This window comes from Chelonus insularis, unplaced genomic scaffold (assembly GCF_013357705.1).
Source record: "Chelonus insularis isolate UGA/USDA-ARS -01 unplaced genomic scaffold, ASM1335770v1 contig_399_pilon, whole genome shotgun sequence".
In the NCBI taxonomy this organism is placed as follows: Eukaryota; Metazoa; Arthropoda; class Insecta; order Hymenoptera; family Braconidae; genus Chelonus; species Chelonus insularis.
The window spans coordinates 2,341,757-2,364,321 of record NW_023276554.1 but is presented as its reverse complement, the minus strand read 5'-3'; the positions used below and the strand labels follow the sequence as shown (position 1 = coordinate 2,364,321).

The 22,565-nt window shown below is 29.2% G+C and overlaps 1 protein-coding gene across 13 annotated transcripts in view; it reads right to left on the bottom strand.

The window, feature by feature from the left end:
- LOC118068102 (homeotic protein spalt-major-like) overlaps window positions 1-22,565 on the bottom strand; it is a 75,167-nt gene that overhangs the window by 27,118 nt on the left and 25,484 nt on the right. The window contains exon 2 of one of the 13 annotated variants that reach the window (XM_035085289.1): window positions 9,009-9,067. The exons of the other annotated variants lie outside the window; for them this stretch is intronic. The gene's annotated coding sequence lies outside the window, so the exon portion shown is untranslated. The remainder of the gene's footprint in view (window positions 1-9,008; window positions 9,068-22,565) is intronic. 13 annotated transcript variants of the gene reach the window in all.

The window sequence follows — 22,565 nt, the reverse complement described above, 5'->3', positions numbered from 1 at the left end:
CAAGACTCAGAATCCTTACTTATTTTTCTCAAGCGTACACTGCACATTCAAGTGTATTCTTATTATACATTTAAACGTATTAAATATGACGTCATTCATTTGATTAAAATTGTAGACACTTTTTACACACTTAGAAACGATTTAAAAGTAACTACAATGTTGATAAAATGGATGACATCATACTCAATACGTTTAAATGTGTAACAAGAATGCTAAATATTGAAACATTTAGTGTGACAATAAATTTGTGTGAGTTAAAATTGACTTAAATCCTGAATCCTTTCCACAGCATAACAAATTACGAAATAATATATAATAATAAATCCAACTGTTTGGAATAGCAATGAAATATAGCTACATATGGGTCTAATCACGAGCTTTATTACCATGTAATGTTAGTGCAGTATTTAATAACAATCCAAAACTACTCTATCAATACCTCAGCACTGCCTTACTCATTACTACTCTACTACTACCTTGCTACTGCTATTACTCCACTACTACCGTAGAACTACCAACTACATAAATAATTACTAAACGGTATTATTGTATCTTCTAAGCCTCAATTTTTTCCTCTATAAGCTCCATATCAGGCGAGGGGTTTCAATTATTAAGTGGACCATGTTCAGAACTCCAGAAAAAGACCAGATTTAAATTGCTACCCTAAGTGTTATTTTTTTCAAGTAATTTTTACTCATTTATTTCGAAATAGAAGGCAACATAGTGGAGTGGCTTAAGTGTATAAAATACAATATTCAAAGATGCATTATGAATTGAAAGAAGTATAGTATAGTTATGGAATAGGATTAATGAATTCATGTGGATTAAAAAGAAAAAAAGTTATATTGGTGAAATTAATAGGATACCTTATAAAGTCGACGAGCCCTTAACTACAAGGCAGTGAAGGATGGAAAGGGGTGAGATAAATCGAGAAGCAGAGAGTAAACAGTTGAGAAGACCAAAGTAGTACGTGTACTTGAGTGAATGAATGAGCTAGCTGACTATAGCTTTAGGGCAAACGACGAAGGGTTCAGAGAGTTTACCATCGTAGCGTTCGTTTGGGTATATTAAAACAATAATCATATAACAAAGGGTGTAGAGCGTCAGTTCGCGGTCGGGCCGATGGTCCTTTCAAGAAAAGAATAGAACGTAACACATTAAATAGTCAAACGTTAATCGATACGTCAACAAACTTTAGATGGAGTAAAATATGTAAGCATGATGTTGACAACAGCTACAGCAAGAATGACGGAGTACTGACATGTTGAGTAATTATATTTTTTATTTTACTACTTTAATTTTTGAATTAATTACCTGAGTAAAATTAAATAGGCTCTAAAGAGGCCTAAAGCATACCCAAAATGAACAAAAAAACTTTCGATTTATTTTACAATATTTATTATTAAAATATAAATAATCACATGATTTCAATTTTTAATCTTTTTTTTCTTTTTTTTGAATATAAAATAACAAAATCGAGGCAAAAGTGATTTCCCCCATTGTCTGATAACCTTTCCAGTGAAATTTGTTCTCATATCGCGTGATAAATCGTAAGTGCACCAGTCATAATGTACACCAACGGTATAATTTCCTTCGAGGTTTTTTTTTTTTTTTATTATTTCATTTTTTATGAGTCCACTAGTTTTCTGACCTCCTGTTATGTCTATATGTATATATACATTAGCAGAGTTATGTTTTGGATCATGTGGCAAGTAGAAAAATAAAAAAATCACGAGTTAATTTAACTGATGTAAAATAAATGATAATTAATCGCAAATTCGTTAAAAATAAGACATTAATTATAATTACAGAATTTAATAAAAAATACTTTTAATCTACAAATGGACTCTTGTGCTCGCAGAAGAGTAAATTCATATCCGAAAAATAAAATTAGATCAGGGTCATTAGTTAGCAGTTGGAGACTAATCAGAAAGTACTCCAACACACGATGTATCATAGCAGAACGTGATCATGTCTATAACTCCTTGAGTCATTTATTAACCGAATATTGCTTTTGTTTTATTTAATTTCCTAAACTTGTGTATATTTAACAAATTTAATATCAATGCTCGAAATACAATTTAATATAAAAAACCATTAGCATGCACTCATCTTCAAGATCCGAGAGGCTACTAAATATAAACTTGATTTATTATTGGTATGGTATATTATTAAATCTAGCTACATCGTCGTTCACTAGCTCCAACTAAGTTTCAATCTTTTTTCCCGATGAGATGGGTCGTAGCGAACGAGGATGAAAAAAGAATCCGTAAATTGTGGTGAGGGGGTTTGAAAATTTATTAGCTTTAAAAGCTGCTCCCGGAACTGTCACGTTTAACTGGTTTCGTGAATCAACGAAGGCCCGCACATTACGATGTGCGTTTTATAATCTTCTTAAAAGTTTTTAAAATATTGATTGACGAAGCAATCGAATATTATATAATATATAGATATGCAATCTAGAGTTATTACATTGATATATATATAAAATGATGAGTTTTATTATAACAATTATTTTCGGTATCATTAGCCGAAATTAAAGTAATAATAATAGAGAAATTTTCAACGTGGAATAGTGGCGTGGAATGATAGAGGCACGAGAGAGGTAAAATGAGTGGGGGAGAAGGTCGAGAGAGAGAAAGAAGAATACAAGAACTAGAATCGATAGACTCGGAAGACACAGCAGGAAAGTAAAGGACTTTGGGCTTTACGAGAATAGAGAGTAAATGCTCCATGAATGAACGATGAGGCCAAAGGCTAGACTTTTTCCTTCTTTTTTATCTTCTTTATCTTCTCTACTGTTTTTCGTCTCCTTCAGCTTTTTCTCTTGCTTTAGCAATTCTTATCCCTCAGTGAATTCGAATCGGATTTCGACGTCACTGGTGAAAGGAATGAGAGACATTGCGTTTGAAATTGCGATCAGCAATCGACGTGTGATTCATACTGCATTCTTTATAAAGATGATGACATTAATATTATTTTTATTATCATTGGTAACAATCATCATTAAATTAAGATATTCTTTTTTTTGCATTGTTATGTTGTTTTTTTTTTCTTTTTTTATTGAGTTTCAGATTTGTTGCAATTTTTTGCAGCTATGAACAGAATAAATGAGAAAGGACAATTGGGGTTTGGGTACACTTTGTGCCCACACGAAGAACTTTCTATTCTCATTGACTTATTATAATCACGCTTTTTTTTATTACAATTTTATAAAAATTGAATAGGAGGTTTGAAAATAAATATTTTTACGTACGTACAATTTTCCGTATGTATAATTGTACGTAAGTAGATAGTAAATTTATTCTTAAACCTTCTAATAAATTTTTAAAATGTCTCAAAACGTAAAAATATAATAATATGACGAATTTCAAAAATCGACCCCATTACAATAACTTGAATAAATTGCGTTGTCTTTAAAGTATCGATTCGAGTTTTATTATTTCACTGTTTTGAAACAATATATTTTAACAATTATTAAATTTAAATTTTATTTTATTTTTACCATATTATTTTTATGATTGAAACTGTTTATTAAAGGAATGAATAATAAAAAAGTAGAAATGATGACTAAAAATTATCCATTTGTAATGAAATGTACTTAAATAGATACATGTGCAAATATATATGTATGTTAGAAACCCTACAATAGGGGTGTTTGATTGGATTTACAGGATATGAGGCATACCGGATGTTATGCAATGAACGCCAGAATACTAAGAAATATACATACATATATGAAAAATTTACGGGTCTTCTGAGAAATGCGGACGGCTGTATCGAACGACCCTTTGGGAGCTGTCGACCGCTTGGACTTCCGGCGCGTGCAAAAGAAAGGGCTGGACATAAACTAATTCCCAGTTGGCAGTACTTTATATCAATATTTGAACCTGTTCCAACTAAAATTGTATTACGAAAGAAAAAAATATCCCATTTGTTTTATTATTTAATAATTTTAATTTAACAATTTTTTTTTTTATCATAGTTTAATTAATAAATCAATTTATCCTTTCAGTAAAGAACTTGCAAATATTTGCTTAAGCTGTTCATTAAGAACGTTGTCTGATTAGAGACTTGAAAAAATTCATTAATTATCTCGGTGTTATTTCTCAACATTCAAAAATGAAGTTTCAACCATTTTTCATTTAGTCAGCAAATTCAAGTAATTTTTTTATCGGTTTAGATTTTATTTTAGTAACAATTCTTATTTAATAAACGACAGAAACGAACAAGTAATAATTAACAAATATCACTCGTCAGTCACTTTATCTGTAATTAAACTTTCTGGCAGTTGAAAATTGGAATTTGGTTAAAAATAAACTCGTTCAAAACTCTGAGTCATCTGTAGATATTCATAATACGTTCTGTCTTTCATTTTTCTTTCTATTGTTGAATTTAGCTGCGTTTAAATATTAAGTTAAATAAATATTATTAATAAAAAAAAGTGCATTACATTGACAAATATTGATGCAAGAAACTGTTAATATGTTTAAGCATTTTTAAAATTTAATAATTCTACTACTCAATAATTATTTATTAATTTAAACAAATATGTGTCGTTCATATCATAAAAACACTGCAAATCGTAGTGTTTCATTTCAATTTACTTAAAGTGTTTTAATGTGACGTCATCCCTTTAATTAACATTGCAGTCAATTTTTAATGACAAAGTGTATTAATCAAATGAGTCACGTCATTTTAAAACACTTCTAGTAAATTGAAATAAAACACTTTTTAATTTAAAATTTACTGTGAAGAATATAGAGTTTAATTGTGATTGAAAAATTATTATAAAATTAAATGTTATGATAAAATTAATTTAAAAAAAAAAAATAACTTGACTGTATCAATGAAAATAACTATTGAAATGATGGACAAATAAGAAATACGTATTTTATGAGATTCAAAATTCGTTCCACTCGATTTACGAGTGGTAATATTTCCGCGTTGACTGCGCATTGCGGTAGTTGGTAATCCTGTACAAGCCAACCAAGTAGAGAAAAAGAAGACAAGGGAGACGAAATGCGTTGGTGAGGCAACTAAAGTCTGTCTCTGGCTTAGAATCATCTTTCTCTTCTTTGCCCTTGTGAAATCTTGCTGTTATATAAACGGATAGGTGAGAGAGCATGGAGGAGGATAAAAAGAGCCAAAGGATAAAAAAGGTACGTAGGGAGAATGAATTCGAGTGAGCGGACTAGTGGAAAAAGGATGTAGAGTTGGAAAGGATGCATCCAAAACAGGGATTTTAGCGAAGCTGAAGCTACGGTTGACTGGATAAAATATCTTCCATTGCTATTCCCGGGGTTACAAGGTTCTCGACATCTGCGAATTCTTATGCTGTTAGGGTCTCAAGAAAAGTAGATTTTGTCAAAGAGCCTGAGCTATTTAGAAGGATGAGAATATTACCATATTTAAGAAAACCTGCCCGATATTGTGACAAGTAATGAATCCATTTGAAATCAATTTATAACAATTGTCTGTAAGTCATGACAGTGCTATTTAGATATATAAAATAATAATATTATTATTATTACACTGAAGAAAAAAATTTCTGTATGCAATAAAATTTAAATTTAATCAATAAAAAGAATTTGAAATGCAGTATTTTTTTTCGCGTTACAAAATAACCTTGAAGGTAAACTCAAGAGCATTAATATCTGGTTTGTATCTTATGAGCAATTACCGACCACGGAAATGATTTTTATTCATATTAAATTTCCAATATTACATTATTTAAATTTAGGTTGAATTGAAAAAACTATTAATTCGTGATTATATTTCAAATTATAAATAACAATAATCAATCATAAAATTAATTAATTTCTAAAAAAATTTTGTTTTTAAAAAGATAAAAAATAGTAAGGTTGTTTTGAAAAAAATTTTACCATGATTGTTAGCAAATTTTTGATTAGTATGAAACACTACAAGCCTTAGTGTATGACTCTATTTGTCTGTGTGTGTGTACAGGATCTACTATCACCAATGTGTTTCCAGCTATCGGTTTTGTCACAGAGTAAAGGTAATTTTCGGGGTATCTCGTCGTACTATAGTAAAATTACGTCGGCTTATCGAATGTAGACCCAAGGGAGGCGTGGAATGGTACGTGCGAGAATATGAGCACAAGTTTCCACAGCACTTAAGGGAGGTGAGAATATTCAGAAAGTGTATAAACGAGAATTGTGGTTTAACTACACAGAAGAGTAAATATAGTAGTGATATTAACAAAATAATTTATAATTTTACTTTAAATACATATTTAAATATGTTTACGTCAAAAATCAACACAATAATAATTCTGAAGACTCAAAAAATATATATCATGATAAAATTTCATACAAATTGTAGAGGAAAATGAATATATTATAGACATGGGGATCAAAATAAAAGATTTATACTGAAAACTTGGAAGGTAACGTATTGATAAAAATGATAAAAATATGGACATATCATAAATAAAATATTTTGATTGATTTAACTTTTATTTTATATATGGTATATTGACTTGAATAAAATTTTTACGACCTGAATGACATTCTCGGAAGATTTACCAACTGAAGATCACCGATATAAGAAGTTTATTAAAAAGAGCAGTGGTTGATGAATAAATCAACTTTCAACAAAGCCACGAAATCAATGTATAATTTATTTTTTACAAGTCATTAACATGATGATCCTATTTAACGGATCATTTCTGAGGATAAAATTTTATTCATGAGACACGTGGCAACATGCATTGTTAAATGCACTCAAATAATCATTATATCGGTCCCTTGTCAACCCTTGGAGTTCCATACCTTTCTCATCTCATTTTTTGGACTCCAACCAGAAGAACCCTTGACAGGGGTTAAAGTATTATTAATCGTAGACTTTTTGGCTTCTTCAAAACACGTTCAAGAAGCCACGTGCCTATTTTTATTTTAAATTTTAAATATTAATGTGCAATAAAATTTTAAAAAGATCCATAAATATGAGGTTCAGCTACACGAAATGTCCATTCTTATTGATCGATTATAATCACGTTTTTTGTTACAATTTTATGAAAATCTTATGAATTATTATTGTTTCAATCGTTTATAATAAATCAAAATGTTTATAAACAATATACAATTGTTCTAGATTAAGAAAAATCATTAACACCAATGTTTTATTAATATTGAAAAAATTTTGCAACAATTCTTATCATTTAATAAGTAAAGTTAATTTTCAATTATTTTGCTATTTATTTTTTATAAAAAAATGGCTGAACTAAATTTATTTAAACTCATTCCAGATCTTCCTTATTGTATTATCTTCACAAATTTTAATAATTGAGCCTATTAAAATAACTTTCTAATGAAAAGTTAAAAATACATTTAAAAACACTTAACAAATAAAGAGTTGAATTGAATTATTTTGAATCATCTTTTTATCATTTCAACTTTGTTCCATTTCTTGCATAACGATAGATTTAATGTGATAAACGTGACCAATATCAATGTCAAACTAAAAAAAATAAAGGTTTTGACTCTTTGAGCTTTTTCTTCTTTCAGTGAATTGAATGATTTTTTGTGTTCGATTTGACACAGAGTCACAATGTTTGGATTTAGTATTTGTTTTGAATCCAAAGCTAGATCGTTAGTATTTTCAGATTATTTTTAAAGATCCATTGATGCTGTGTCATCATTCGTATATACATATATACGTATTTATAAATGTATATGATAAAGGATGGATAGACATGTTTGAAAATACTATTGAAGTAGAAAATAAAAAGAATTGAATTCATGACCAGGATACATAGAGTTGCTGGTATTACGATGGCAAACAAAATATCGTGGTTGACTAGATAGTGGGGGAAAAGGGGGGGTGACGTTTCAACATGCGAAAGGGCGTCCCGAACCAGGAAAACTCAACTGCACGGTCGAGCAAACAATGACGGTGAAGCGGTATTGTTCTCTGAGTAATTGAATTCAGTCTATCCTGCGCCATCTCGTCAGTCGTCCCTTCTCATCCTCTTTTTGCCAAGCAGTAGTGGTTTTACTGACATTTTTTCCTCTTAGTGTTCCTTTTCTATTTCTTTTGCAACATTCATCTCTGGAGACAGCAGATCGAATTTTTTTGATTCGCAACTCAATCAATTCTCCATTTTTCTTCTAAACAATTAAGAAACAACCAACAAATATTCTTAAAGTCTACAAGCTGTCTCTAAAGAGAATTTAATATTCATAATATCAATAGAAGTGAAAGTTGAGATGATGAATGTGAACAATGATTTTTTATAGACTCATTTTTTCATCCATCAACACAATTATTTTCAGTTAACAACGACTACCTGTGGAAAGACACAAAAAACCAAGAAGCAAAAGAGAAAAAACGACACACCCTTAATTATTCGCATAATTAAACAGTCATGCATTGGCAAGAACGACGTAAAGCGTCATACCAAGCGCATCTACCCTCTCTGTACATATACCTACATAGTGATGAGATCTGCCCTTTGCTTGCTCAGGGCGTGTGTATAACTCTCTTGTTTGTTTGAAGAATAAAAGAGGAAAAAAAAATGGAACAGAAATAAAAATAACGTAAGCAGCCTCCATATCAAGTTCCAATGACCACAAAAGATCATATATACCTCAACTGTGTATCATTTTATATAAATATTATTTATATTCACTTCAACAAATATCTTTATCAACTTCTCATTAGAAAGTTAATTAATATTCATTTTTTAAACATTCTATTACGCAACTTATTGAGTGATTAATATTATTGAAAACTAAGGTCAATATCAATACAGTATGGTTGTTAATGACTTCACATGACTTTAAACAATTATATATTGTTTCTAAAAATTTCAGTTTATTATAAACAATTAAAATTGAAAGATGACAAAATTACGGATTTCTGTTAAAGGGAAAAATAAAGTGCGCCCAGACCCATGTTTTTATTACTGATTATTAAATCAGCAATTGTGTCAGCTATAATGTTAGCATTTATTTATCATAATAATGAAATAGATAATTACTCACTCCTTTCGATGACCGAAAATTTAGCAAATAAATATTATGTTTGATTTAGTGGTGCTCACCTGAAACAAAATAAAACTTCAATTAGCTGTAATTCAAAGATAACTTTGGGTGGAATTAATTTTAGTGTAACAACATATCCTTATTTAACAGAAGGTTGCCGAGTTTACTAGAGTATTCTCTTATACACTTTGAAAACAAGTTTGGCTTAAAGTCTTAAAGGTGTCTCGTGTTGCACGCAAAATTCTCAAGTTATATGATTTAGTATCATAGGGAGTACCGCTAGCATGAAGTAAATGACGATAAAATGTGTAGGCCTAAATGAATAGTGGGTAAGCAAGTGAGTGAGATGGAAGACAGAATAAGGAGAGACATAATACTGAAACGATGGTATAATAGTTGGAGAGTAGAAAGACAGGCAGAGAAATTGGTAAAGGCAAGAGAGAAATCGAGTGGTTTTGAGGGAAAGCAGGCAAGGGTAACTTTCTAACAAGGTGGTTAATTGTGGCTTAGCGACGTTATGAATGAGAAATGTTAACTACAAAATATTGTTATCTATTCGTATAATATCTAAACAGGTTTTCATCAAACAGACTTTGTTGTTTTTTACAATTATTACATTATGCATTTTATGCATAAAAGCTAAGAATTAGGACTACGCATGCGCACAAACCAATTCTTTTGCATTATGATGCTTCTGCGCATGCGTAGTCCAAATTCTTAATTATTCTTCCTTATTCCATCCAATTGTATTTAGACGAAAAGTTAGGTTATGAAAGGCAAATTGATAAATAAGATTGTTTTGGTAAATATATGTGGAGGTTTATTAATTGTTAAAAAATACTTTTTAACGGTTAAGAAATATTCCTTCCCGATAAATTTATTCATTATAAAATATCTATTGAAAGTTAAAAGATCAACATTATATTAATTAAATAATTAAAAGTGATTAAATGTGGATATAAAAACGTAACACACTTTAGTGAGTTGAAATAATTTATATTGATTTGTATTTTTCAATCACTCTGGGTCTGAATTTTTTTCCTTATGAGTGTCTCATTAAGTGGGCCATGTTCATGACTCCAAAAAATGACTGGATTTCAATTACTCTTCAGGCGACTATTCAATGATACAAAACAATAGCAAATGGTGTTGAATTTTATAGAAAGAGATTGCGCGATTAAAACTTTTTCTATTTTACAAGTAATCAAATACTATAAAATACTGAAGAGTTAGAACTAAAAGTTTAAAATATATTTATATTTGAATAAATGGTGAAATCGACAATTAGGAATAAATGAGAAAAAGACGTTAAAAATATTCTATTCCAAGCTTTCTCATTTTCGTATTTGAATATAATTTCCCTGAGGTGCAACCGGGACTGTACATGAGTTTCAATTGAATTTAAACGACTTTTATTTTTGTCTACATTCTCTAGTGATTCTACGATCCAATTATTTTTGACGTTTCTTTACTGATCACTTCAACGATTAACGATGGAACCTTTTTTTTCTTCCAGCCAACATCGATTATATTAAAAACTTTTTTTTAATTGACCCTAGTTAATATTTATTTATTTAACATCATCTTTCATTTAAAACTTAAATATATCGAAAATATTTCAAGTTGAGTTAATAAAGTTTGTGATATTATTTGATTGATTTATTGAGTCTCTGCTTTTTATGTTAATTTATCTTCAATTCAATTACCACAGCCATTTAATATATATATATATACACTTTTAAAATATTTAAATAACTTCAATAATTTACAGGGATACTTTTATAAATTGTAATAATTTATACAAAAATATCAAATAAATACAAGATAAAATTTTATTTAATATAATTAACGGAAGAGAAAAATGAAACTTTTATTTGTAAATTGTGCAATTAAATAGTATTTTCCAGTGTACTTAAAAAACTTTTTGATTCTATTGTTAGTAGAGATATTGGATATGAAATTATACGGTGAAAGAGAATATTGAAGTAGATAGGAAGCATATGTAATATGTTCGATATAAAATACAAAAGAAGAATGAGAGAAAAAGCGCAGAAGAGAATGTGTCGCTCGGTTGAACGCGGTAATCACGAAACACCAAATACGAATCAGTCTACGAAGTAGGAAAATGCAAACGCACGTTGGTGACAAATAATGTGCTACAGAGCAAGAGGAAGAGTTGAACGGTAGAATGGGAGGAAAATCCGAGGGCGAAGTATCAAGTCGAGCGGATGAGTTTAAAGCCGCGTAATTAACATAGGTGGGTAATTGTAACAACAAAGCATTGGTGTTACTGAGCGTTTCAATATATATATATATATATGTATATACATTCAAACTTACAAGATAAATAATGTTATCGATTAATTTTTAACTTTTCCATTAGGAAATGTATTGTAATGGGGTCGATTTGTAAAATTCGTAATTTTATCTATTTATTTTTTTATAACAAGATGCCCCTAGACCTATTTTTAATTTATTATTTTATATTTAATACTTAATATTTTTTAGAAGCAAAATAATTATGTTTATCTAAAAAAAATTTAATGCATACATAAAAAAAAAGGTTGTCGTTATTTTTACTGTAAAAGTATCACTGAATATAATCAATCAATATAGAATGATTGTTCAAAAATATTGAACATTTATTCATTGATAACAGAATCAATTATCAAACTATTAGAGAACACACTGTCCTATTTACATTTCCAATTATTTACTTATGAACAACCTGCCAATACAAATTGTCTTGACATCATTGCTATCTTTCTTACGTCATTTGTAATTGTCAATACTCAAATTTTAGTAGCATAACTGTTTAAAAATTAAGAAAAAAAAATTAATTGTGAACAAGTGATATTTTTTTTTAACTCGCGAAATCAGAATTTTCGAAATAATTTTTTGGTGTTCTGCATGATTCCACTTTCAATATTGATAACTTACAGACTTTAAAATTCTGTTTTAATTTCTATCCACTGTTTACTATCTCGGTTTTTCGCGTCAATTAATCAATATGCAGAGGCGATGCATAGTTGCAGGTAATTGCCCTTGAGACTTTCATGTTCTCTAAACAGGGTTTCACCCCGTTAACGTTCGTCCGTAAGAGCGTCTATTTTTAAAAAAGATTAAGAACACAAGAGAAAAAGAGAATAAATGTAATGTGCATATGCAAATGTAAAACGGAGAACAAAGATGAACGAATGAGGATCGTAAAGTGAATTTTATGTAAGATTTACGATGTATTTAAAAAAATGTTTAAAAATTTACAATTATGAACGTATTGTAGATACTTAAAAGAATTTAAATTCTTTGTTAATGTACGTAAAATTATAGTAATGCACATCAGTGAAATAAATGACCAAGCTTGAGTTATTGAGATAGTTACAATGCTAAAAGGGAATCAAGTTCAATAGAAAGATATTAACGATAATTAAATGTTTATTAATTAAAATAATTAATCGATCGAATGAAATTAGAAAGCAATTGAATTTTATTGTCATGTTGTTTCACAAATGAAAAAATTTCCCCCAAACTAATATCTTGCTGTCCAAAAAGTTGATTTGGCACAAAAAAATAAAAGTTGAGGACATAGTATTGCGGGTTTGCCATACGTGAAAAGCAATAAGAAAAGGCACAGTTGTGAAAAGTAGCTTAAGAGAGTGGAGAAGAGTAAGAGAAATGCGGCCAAGTGGAAAGAGGAGGAGTTGCGTCAGACGTGCTACTTTGCCGCCTCAAGCTACCCTTCCAGCTTCATTCGGACGTCTTACAGTCGTTGGTGTACCGCTTGCGTTCTCACGGATTTATGGATTTCATTATTGTCGGGCTGTGGTTGGTTACGCTAAGGCGCACGAAAGCGTGCAAAGATGGAAAGAGGATAGAGAAGACTAAGGTAAAGTCGCACCAACTTAAACTTGATTCGAGTTTTGCATTTTATGAGTAGACACCAAGTTTCTAGAAAATTTCGCTCGTATATGAAACCGAAAACCAAGAGATGGCTTTCTTCCTATTTAAATGTTGCTTGACATATTCTCAACTTCAATTAGTCGACTTAATTGATATTGAAAATTACTAGCGAAACTAAAGACTATTTATTTACATATTTCATCTGTAAACACAACACAAATGAAACTAAATAAAAAAATAGACTTCTTGTTGATTATTGTGATTAGAACATAATTAATCCTCGCAAGGAATAAATAGAGGATAAGTAATTTAATATTGTAAAATAATGGCATGAGAAATTATTAAAAATGACAGGACAGATTTTTATAATGGAGAAAGACAATTGATGTGCAGTAGTGTCAGTCATAAACCAATATGAACAAATCAATCGTGCGTTGCTATTCTTCTATTCGTTTATTGACGAATAAGTAAGACAAAAAGTGCAATAAGTTTTTTTAATTTTATTTTGATAAAGTAATAAATTTTCTCAAGCGTTCCACTTTACCCTCCCTGTCTCTACAATTATTTTATAATATTTTTAAAATGAGATAATTGATGAGCAAGTATTTGATGTAATAGAAGAAATGAAAATAAATATAATAATGATGAAATAAATAAATGATGCAGCATTTAATATTGAATTTAGTCGGCACTGAGTAACTCGAAACTAGAAGTTTTGATGAAGAGCAATTTGATTAACGAATAGAAACCCTACCAATGATCTCTATTCAATTAGTGGATAATTATTATGCATTTCAGAGAATATGAGTAATTCCAAGTGTAATTCCGTTGTGAAATTAAATCAATTGTCTAGAGGATTAATTTTAAAGCTCTCCATACGCGCTTAGGTGTATATAAGCTCATGAAATTTCTCTGGATTCTCCACAGTTTCTGTTGTTCCCTCTCTCATCTTTATAATCTAACATAAAGTTGCACGTAGTGGAAGAAATTGCTACCTATTAATAAAATAATGAAATATAAAAATCCCATTTCTTATATAATTATACATAAATTATCATATTTATTTGAATAAAAATCAAATAACTTGAAAGATATAAAAAGTAATTTTATTTTTTGCTCAATAAATGTTTTTTATAAGTTAATAATTTTATTTTTAAAAAATTAATTTAATCGAGATCAAATGCAAATTCATGCTTCCAGTAAAGTACAGAAAAATTCTTTGGAATAACTTGTGAAAAGTAAGGAAAAATTTCTGACAGAGAAAAATCTATTTTACCTCATGCCGTACATAAATAACCAAGTTACGAAAGTTAAAAAGTTAAAAAGAACTGAACGAAGGATTGAGATTGGATCGCCCTTTCAGATTCCCAGAGTACCAACGACATTTGAACGAAAATTTATAGACGTTGCCCTTTTACAAGTTTCTCAGGTTCGTGTAAACAAATAACGAAAGAACGTGCAATGCCTCTCGACGCAATCTTATTACTTTCTTCACATTTTTCACTTGACAACACTCAACGTTTTCTATCTAATCATTTACCATAAAATTTCAAGTCAACGAACCAATTTTATTTTCAAATCCACTTTTTATTTTCTTCATATTATTTTATACTAAAAATATCCAATAATTATCATTTTCATATTACACACGTAAATAACTGTCGAAATTGATTAATATTAATTTTGAAACGAATAATACCTGCTTAAAATGTTGATAACATTTAATACGTGACTCATTTTCTATTTAAACCTAAATATTTAATTGCGAATGTAATGATATAAAATAAGTTATGATAATTAAAATTTATCAATTATAATTAATTATATAAAATTTAATTAAATGATCAAAAAAGTGAATTGAACAAAACACACGTACAGAAGAGTATATCACTGATTTTCTAACGTTCGTCTCACTTACTGCCATAAAACGAATGACTCACAGAGTAAACAGGCAGTATATTGCTTCAGAAAACTATAAGACTTTCTTACGACGTTTTTAATAACGTTCTTATGTGACTTGTACCAAGTCTACCTACTTTTCTTCTATCAAGGGTCATGAAGGAGAGGAGAAGAATCCTCAAGACGACAAACTCTCCAAGAAACTGTGTAAGCAATACGAAATGAAATTTCCACACGATTGAACATGACAATTTCTCTGGAAAAAAAAAAGTTTAATATATGATGATTAAATCTTATTCATGTAAAATTGTCGATATTCTGAAAATAATGACACTAATTACTGCACCATTTGCTTTGTACCACAGATATCAACAGCAAGATGAGCTGATGTATTCAAAGAGCTTTGTGTATAGAGCGACATGCAATGAAAGATACAACCTAATTGGCAAGGGAACACCACCAAAGAGAAATAGAGAGACAGAGAGAGGATGAATAAACTTAATCGATACAAACATTGTCTGATGTTCAAAGAATATCTGTTGAGTCAACAACTGCTATTCGAGATTTCTGTAGTTTTAGAAAAAATGCTTTTATCAATTGATTGGCTGGAAAAATTAAAGAAACTCGAATGCATAAATAGAAATAGACATCATTAAATTTTTTACGAATCACTGATTTGTTACTATCAATTTTTCTACTCTCTAATGACTTTGTTCACCTATTTTAAAAATTCAGTCTTTCATTTTGTTTTAAATATTATAATGTGGAGGTCATCTCCCCACTCCTGACTACATAACTTTATAAATTGTATTCAGTTCATACTTTTCTATGTACAACATTTATATTTTTATAATTAAAAGTTAATGTTTAAATAAGTAATTGTTATTAAATAAATATATAATAAATAATTGGAGTCTTATATATATAAATCACCTTTCCCTACAGTAATTAATTGTAAACTGTCATCTGTAATAAATTTTTCCTTTTAAAATATCGCTGTTTGTTCCATTATTTTACCATATTGAAGGACTTATTTTTAATAAAATGCTTTTATTCTAAGTATAATAATAAAGACATAAGGGTAAAAATTGGATTAGAACTATATCCTTGATAGCAAATATAAGTCATAGTTAAACAAAATATAAAACTAATATTTTTCGTTAATAAAATGATGAAGTGCAAACAATTTTATCTAATATGCAATATAAGTAACATTGAAATATAATTAAATTGCTTAGTCCATAAAAAGAAATTTAATATTCTACTGAACAAATATCATCTCAAACAGAGTTATGCAATGAGTTCATCATTGTACATTTTAACTAGTATTGACCCAGTCGGAGGAAATGACTGGGCTATAACTAGATGATAACACCAATTTAGCCGCCCCTGCTTGAGATACAACGACATTATCTTTGGTACTATAACTTTTTATTATAAATGTATTATATTTAAATATAACAAGATAACGTGCACAAGTTGTTATTGAAAATAACATGAAAGAGTTTAAGAGGAAAAGAGATTTGTCTGTTCATCGGTATCCGAATAGGGCAACAGAAAAAGGGGCCGCAGAAGAAGCTTAAAAAGTAATTACCACCGAAGAGCGCCTGCTGGTTAAAAATTGGCGTACATAAAAAGTTTTCTAATTTCAGGAGCTGAGTAGAGCATGAGAAAAGTAGAGTCCTTCTTTGTCTTGGGACCTCTTGTATTAGCTAGTCAAGCTTACAGACTTACAAGCCAGTACATCGTACTATCATGTTGCTGAGAGCTACAGCCGATGCTCATGATCCTCATTTATCCCCACTACGAAGGGACCAATGAAAAAAAAACTTTCAAACTGGCTTTATGTATCTTCATAATAGCTTAAAATGAATATTTTGTTGCTGGTATTTTGTACATCTTGTGAGTAAGAACAAAATAAAATATTTAGTTTTTAGACTTTCAAGCATTTCAAATTTATGAATATTTTAAAAGTATTTTTATGTTGGAATTATTTTGAAATGAAAAAAAAAATCATCTCTTTTTGTGAGTAATTGTTGGATATTTTTTCGAGTTGAAATTTAAGAAGAAAAATAAATGAATTTAAGTAATAAACAAATTTGAGATTTACGGACGAAGAATTGAGTAGAGTAAATTCTGCTGACATTTACCTATGTATCCATTGGCAACCAAGTATTTACTTTTCCGTCATAATCGCTGTTTCAAGTGCAGACTTGTTAAAGCACAAATGACGACTATGCTATTTTCACTAGGTATTATAATCTCTCGAGAAAATCAAATATCATGTCTCGGAGTCATCATATAATATAAAAAAAAATGTCAAATAACAGTTGGAATATATTATTTAGATAAAACAATGAAATATTATAATGAACACTTAATATTAATTTATAAATAAATTCAGTTATAGTATTTAAACATTTTTGAAAGCGTCTAATATACAGTATTGTGTATAATTTGTTACCTTATCGAAAAAAATCTAAATCTGAAGCAAAATCAGGTTCATTTCTAAACTGTAATACTAAAAGCTAAAACTAAATATAAGTATTTCGTAATTCACACCAAAAAAATATAGAATAGGTTATATTTTGTCAAGACTCAATTGATATCTATAACAAGCTTGTTTCTAATATGTAATATGATTGATTATCAGAGCTGAGCTCATCCTTGAAATCTCCATTTTGTTGAAATAAAAAAATCTATAGTTTATGCTAACTCAAATAATTTGAATGAATTGATTTTGGAGTGATACTCGAAGATAAATGTGTAACATTTGGTAAATCGATTGGAGAAATTACTGATCAATTGATGAGTTTACATTAGCAGAAGAGGAAGTAAGAGATTCTTCTGATCCTGATCAATGGTGTAGAGTATTTAAATAATTAGTTGTTTCTGTCGTCACAAAACCGCACCGTTTATTGGTGTAAATAAATGAAAGAAAGAAATAAATCGATATTTAATTTAATCATCAGATGTTCTAATAAAGTGTCAGTAAAGTCTTGTTAACTATTTAATTGAACTTAATGAATAAAGTATTTAACAAAAATGAAAAATTTATTATTCATATATTTACAAAGTGTGGCACAGTAAGAGCTATGAATAGAAAGCTCATAGAACTTAAGGGGCTAGTGAAATAAATTTTGCGAGCTCTTCTGAGAAATATTTCGTTTGTGAAAGAGAAAAAAAGACCTAACGAATTCTCTAGCTAAGAGGGAAGAAGAAAGACGAAGATATTCATCGCGCGAAATGTTCTCTTGTCAGAGGCTAGGGGACGTTTATGCGAGCCCGTTCACCAACCATTTACTTTAACGGTCGTGCCCGAATATTTCCAGCAGGGATCTCTCATGCTTTTGGTCTCTCTTATTTTCTTTCACATTCTCTCGTATTTCTTAAACATAAGAGAGAGCGAAATAGTGAAGGCCGGACGTCATTGTTGAGTATGTGTAAATCGCGAAAGAATTTTTGTGCTCACGAGAAAAGAAAACATTACACTACACAATATTCAAAGAAATATTCATCGAGGTCTCTTGATAGAAACTGTTTTACTTCAGTAGCAGCCTAAGGCTATTCCTTCTTTTTTTAATCATTCTTTTCTTCACACATCTCAAGTACTCATAAATTAAATACTAAATGTTATTAAAATAACACAAGCATTACGGTTTAAAAAAAACAAAAAAAATTTATTATCTTTACTATTAAAAAGCTTTAGAGTTTAATAAAAAAAAATTAGTGAACATTTAACTTTTATCTTTTTCACCTCGTGAATTTATTAGCAGATTAACCATCATGGTAATTTCGATGTAAAATAAATCGTTGCTCCGTAAAACAGTATTCGTAAATCCGTGCAAATTTTTTTACCTTTATTTTATAATGTCAGCGAGAAACAAAGAAAGAGAGCAAATAGGACAAAGAAAAAGAAAGCTCCGTGTGAGATACGCTTGAATTTAACTCGTTTCTTTCCTCCCACTCATTTGCTGTAGCCTCGACTTGCTATACCCGAATCTTCTTATCCGTCTGATTTTATTGTAGGGGCTTATAAAAAGTGCATTGGTCAGAGACGTACTAAAAGTCTACTATATAAGAGAATGAAAGTAAGGAGAAGGAAAAGAAGATGGAGAAGAAGAAGAGAAAAAAAAAGAGTAGAGTAAGAGAGGAGAAAGATGAAAAAGACCGATGAGTCTGTGAGAACTGAAACCAGTCTTGCAGAGTAGATCCTTGCTTGGATGTTCCTTTGGGTCTTCCAAAGTCCTGAGCTCGACAGTTTTCTCTGTACCGTTGTTACTTCAAGAAATCGTGATATAACGGGTGATCAAAAAATACCACTATTTTTTATTGTTGAAATATATATAAAATAAATTAATTTATATATTATTTAGTTATAAATTAATAAAAATATTCACTTTATATCTATAAACGAGTTTATTTGTTTTATAAACGTTCTACACTGATAGAAGAATTTATTTGACGAGAATAAATGTATTTATTAGAATTATTTTTCACCAGTTTTTTGATACAAATAAATATTATTTATAATTAAATAAATATATCGTAATGACAAATAAAGTTACTTTGTATATAATGCATATTTTGTAGGGTCAAAAAAAAAACTTGTTAGTAATTTTTAATCTTCTTTGCAAGATTATCTAACTTTATTAAGTAGTTGTAATGTAATTGTTGAGCTATGGTTTGATAAAATATTATAATATTAAAAATTACAAAATCGTTATTGTATTGAATAATACTTGTGATTTTAATATTTGCAAAAAATAATAATTATTTTGTTACTTTATTTATTGTTAAGTCATCACAAAGAGAACATAATATTTTAATCGCTAATTCTACTTTATCCCCTGAGTTCAAATCTACTCTTAACTATTAACCAACATTAATTTGATTTTTTTGTTCAATAAAATATTTATTAGCTACTAATAAATTGTGATTCATTCAAAGGAATCCTTCTATCAGTGCATAGAGGTAACAAAGTTTACCAAATGACATTGCAAATATTTTATCGATGTATCGAAATATCGATAAATTATTCCCAATATCAAGTCTTTTTATTCGATATTTTTTTTTGCAATATCGACTATGAGAAGACCTCTAGTGGTATTTTAGAAAATTCAACACAAACCGTTAGCAACGACGTATTCAATTATTAAATTTTTACTCGTTTATTAATAATTAAATAATTAGTTATTTATTCATATCAGAATTTTTCCGATGTTTTTAATTTTATACTCAATATCCTCCAATCAATGTACACAAAAGCTTAATTCCCGTATTTTTTCACTTGACAGATGCTTTAATAATTAATTAAGATGCTTCAACTGATTCCACAAAACTTTCAAATTAAATTTAAACACGACTAGATGCACTACAGGTCAAAAGTTTTTGCCCACCCGTTAAACCATTATCTTTCAATACATTACTCTTTTCCGAATTTCCGTCTCATAATTGTCAAGCTAAGTTGAAAACGATCTTACTCGAAACAAAAGTGTCATTATATATTATTTGTTCACTTCATACTTGAGCATGCTTATATTGTGCAATCTATAGGGTGGGCAAAGACTTTTGAACGGTAGTGTATATGTATTTTATCATAATTATAATAATTTATAAATGAATTCCTTCCCTTTATTCTATTGGTGTCATATTACAGTATTTATTTCAATGAAATGATTCTTTAATTCTTGTCTTATGAATCATTTGAGTGTTTTTTTTTATTTTAAATAACAATGAACACATTTTTATCCAACTTTAACGTAAATTTATATTCTCAGAGAAAGCTTTGATGTTTTTTTTATCAATGCAGACTGCGCCCCAGGTGAAGCCAAAAGCTTGACTCACAAACACCAGCATAGAACCATACAATATTGCGGATCAATAAACCTCAATAAAGTCAATTTCTGTCGCGAAGCATCTGAATACAGAAATTTTGTATTCTACTGGCTAGGCAATCCGGCTGGGCAGGGATCGTGCCCTGAATATAGATTAAGTATATCTTATGCTATATATACTATCGCATGCGCTTTAGTGCTTTTTCACAACGATATGTCATCACGACGACGAATAACCAACATTCAAACTATCAATAATCTCTTGTCCATTTTCACTTAACTTAAAGGAATTTAGTGAATTGCATTTATCAAGGCAATTACATCAATTAACAATGACATATTTATGAGATGGAAAAAAAAGTCGTAGTTTGGTCGTAAAAATATAAATTAGAGGAATATATTGGTATGAAGATCAAAGAATGAATCATCAACATACATAACGGAAGTCATTTACACAACTAGAGGGAACACACACGAGGTTTTACGATTGGCTGGACAAACGACAAAACGTCAGGCTTTTTGAATTTTTCAAGGGCGAGGTTTAGGGGTTGAAAAAGGGCGGTATAGCAAAATAAGCGATTGTAAGAAAGGGGTTATGCTGTGTTGAGAAGGGAGAAAACCCTCATAAGTATGAAGAAATGGAGCGGCGATGAAAAAGAAAAACAAGAAGGGTGGAGTAAAGTAAGAAGGCGGAGAAAAAACGTAAAACACGTCGACAGAAAGAAATGAAAGCGCAAATAGCTCATGTCTTTTTTTTTTTCTATTCTCTTGAAGCATCAACTGTAATAATGTATTTACTCCATTTTTATTAATTTAATACTGAAATATTATTACAACTTTGATATATAAAAGATCAAGAGACAAATTGGAATGCTTTAGTTTGCATTTTTCATTATTTTGTAGTGATTTTCAGTGTTTCATTTTTCCAGAGTACTGCATTTTTTTTTTACTTGCTTTACTTACATTCCTTTTTGTATCTATTCACTGAAAATAGCTAAAATCTCTTTAAGACACTTTTTTCATTTACTTTTCTCACGTTCACTCTCTATCAATTTATTTTTCTCTCTTCAGAGCAGTGGACCGCGTAACGAGCAACGTAAATCAATCGAGATGTTAGATTGTGGCTCTTCGATAATCGTTAATTTTTTTTTTTTATATTCTCCATACCTTTTTTATCCTACTTACTTACTTTACTATCGTTAATAAACATTCATTAGTTAAAGCTGCTTATAATTACTTATTTTTTTAAAATAATAACAACAATAATAGCCATAAATATGCATGCTTATTAAATTAATAACAGTAAAAATAAACAATTGATCATAATTTTCTTAAATCATTGTTTCTAGTTCTTCTAATTATTTTTTTTTTTTCAATTTCTCAAAATAGTTTATTTAATTTTTTAAAGTTCATTATATCGTAAATTATATTATGTAATACATATAATTGAATAAGATTTAATTTTTTGTATTAATTGCTTTCTTTGGAGTTAGTTACATAAATCCTAAGTAATTTTTATATCACAATAAAAATAGTGGCATGAACTGTAAAATCAGTGAAGATTATACAACTGATTGAAACAGTGGTTTAATTAACACTGTAATAAACATTCACTGATTTTGCAGTTCATTTTATTTTTTTCACTGTTTTATTTTTAGAGAGTCAAATCTTTGTATTTTTAACAATAATTTAATAATTTTATAATTTTCTATCAATGTGTAGATTACAGATTTCCCTAAAACTACAAAAAACACGTTTCTAAAGAATAAAAATGATTAAAACAATACACCATATGGCGTGTTTTCATGATAACACACTTGAAATGGGATTAAAAATGACTGTAAAGAAATTACACGCTCCGATGTGTCATAGTAACACACTTTGCATTTGCAGTGTAGTCTAGAAAGATAAACATTACAAG